General features: G+C 45.8%; 1 non-coding gene across 1 annotated transcript; it reads right to left on the minus strand.

The window, feature by feature from the left end:
- Positions 1-719: 719 nt before the first annotated feature.
- LOC139036414 (U6 spliceosomal RNA) lies at positions 720-824 on the minus strand. The gene has a single exon (XR_011489205.1). It is a non-coding gene; the product is annotated as a U6 spliceosomal RNA (small nuclear RNA).
- Positions 825-2,528: the final 1,704 nt, after the last annotated feature.

Here is a 2,528-nt window from a genome sequence, read left to right on the forward strand (position 1 = left end):
GAATGGTCTAGTGGTCTTCCCCAATTTCTTCAATTTAACTCTAAATTTGGCAATAAGGAGTTCCTGATCTGAGCCCTAATCAGCTCCCAGTCTTGTTTTTGCTGACTATATAGAGCTCCTCCAATTTTGGCTGCAAAGAACCTAATCAATCTGATTTTGGTGTTGACCATCTGGTGATTTCCATGTGTAGAATCTTCTCTTGTATTGTTGAAAGAGGGTGTTTGCTATGATGGGTGCATTCTCTTGGCAAAAATCTGTTAGCCCCTGACCTGCTTCATGTTGTACTCCAAAGCTAAATTTGCCGGTTATTCTAGGTATCTCTGGACTTTTGCATTCCAGTCCCCTGTAATGAAAAGGACATCTTTTTTGGGTGTTAGTTCTAGAAGGGCTTGTAGGTCTTCATAAAACTGTTCACCTTCAGCTTCTTTAGCATTATTGGTCAAGGCATAGGCTCGGATTACTCTGATATTGAGTGGTTTGCCTTGGAAACAGAGATCATTCTCTCATTTTTGAGATTGCATCCAAGTACTGCATTTCAGATCTTTTGTTGATTGTGATGGCTACTCCATTTCTTCTAAGGGATTCTTGCCCACTATAGTAGATACAACAGTCATCTGAGTTAAATTCACCCACTCCAGTTCATTTTAGTTCGCTGATTCCTAAATTGTCAATGTTCACTCTTGCCATCACCTGTTTGACCACTTCCAATTTGCCTTGACTCATGGACCTAATTCTTCACAAATTTGTGTGTCATCCCTGTGCAAGGGCCATGCTAATCTTCTCGTATCATTTCAATTTTTGTATATGTGCTGCCGAGTCAGAACTCTCCACTATGACCTGCCTGTCTTGGGTGGCCCTACATGACATGGCTCATAGTTTCATTGAATTAGACAAGTCTGTGGTCCGTGTGATTACACTGGTTAGTTTTCTCTGACTGTGTTTTCTGTCTGTCTGCCCTCTGATGCCCTCTCTCAGTGCCTACTGTCTTAGTGCCGTTTCTCTGACCTTGGACGTGGGGTATCTCCTCTCAGCCACTCGCCTCTCCAGTGCTGCGCAGCCACCACTCCCTTGATGTAAGAGTTAGACTATAAGGAAAGCTGAGCACCAAAGAATTGATGCTTTTGAACTGTGGTGTTGGAGAAGTCTCTTGAGAGTCCCTTGGACTGCAAGGAGATCCAACCAGTCCATTCTAAAGGAGATCAGCCCTGAGTGTTCATTGAAAGGACTCTTGTTGGAGCTGAAACTCCAATACTTCAGCCACCTCATGCGAAGAGCTGACTCATTTGAAAAGACCCTGATGCTGGGAAAGATTGAGGGCAGGAGGAGAAGGGGGCGACAGAGGATGAGATGGTTGGATGGCATCACTGACTCAACGGACATGAGTTTGAGTAGACTCTGGGAGTTGGTGATGGACAGGGAGGCCTGGGGTGCTTCAGTCCATGGCGTTGCAAAGAGTTGGACATGACTGAGCAACTAAACTGAACTGAATGAACCTGACATTCCAGGTTCCTATGCAGTATTACTCTTTACAGCATTGGTCTTTACTTCCATCACCAGCCACATCCACAACTGTGTGTTATTTTTGCTTTGGCTCTGTCTCTTCATTCTTTCCAGAATTAGTTTTCCACTGATCTCCAGTAGCATATTGGGCACCTACTGATCTGAGGAGTTCATCTTTCAGTATCCTATCTTTTTGCTTTTTCATGCTGTTCATGTGGTTCTCAAGGCAAGAATACTGAAGTGGTTTGCCATTGCCTTCTCCAGTGGATCACATTTTGTCAGAACTCTCCACCATGACCCATCTGTCTTGGGTGGCCCTACATGACATGGCTCATAGTTTCATTGAGTTATACAAGGCTGTGATCCATGTAATCAGTTTGGTTAGTTTTCTATGATTGTGGTTTTCATTCTGTCTGCCCTCCAATGGAGAAGGATAAGAGGCTTATGGAAGCTTCCTGATTGGAGAGACTGAGGAGGAAACTGGGTCTTGTTCTGATAGGTGGGGCTGTGTTCCCTTCCTGTTGTTTGAACTGAGGCCAAAATATAATAGAGGTAATGAAGATAATGGCGAGTTCCTTCAAAAGGTCTCATGCATGCACGGCCGCACTCAGTGTCCCTGACGCTTCAGCGGGCCACCGTTGACACACGCCACCCCTGGAGACTCCTGGACACTCAGAAGCAAGTCTGGGTCTGTCTTTTGGGGCGACTGCTCCTTTCTCCTGGGTCCTAGTGTGCACATAGTTCTGTTTGTGCCCTCCAAGAGTCTGTTTCCCCAATCCTGTGTAAGTCCTGGTTGCTCTATGGTGGGGTTAGTGCTGACTTACTCCAAGAGGGCTTATGCCATACCTAGGTCTGCTGCACCCAGAGCCTCTGTCCCTGAAGCAGGCCACTTCTGACCAATGCCTTCACAGGAGACACTCAAACACAATTCTGGCCCAGTCTCTGTAGGGTCTCTGGGTCTTGGTGCACACAAGGATTGTTTGAGCCCTCTGAGCATCTCTGGTGGGTGAGGGATTTGATTCTAAATG

The sequence above is a fragment of the Odocoileus virginianus genome, chromosome 8, assembly GCF_023699985.2.
Source record: "Odocoileus virginianus isolate 20LAN1187 ecotype Illinois chromosome 8, Ovbor_1.2, whole genome shotgun sequence".
Taxonomy (NCBI): domain Eukaryota; kingdom Metazoa; phylum Chordata; class Mammalia; order Artiodactyla; family Cervidae; genus Odocoileus; species Odocoileus virginianus.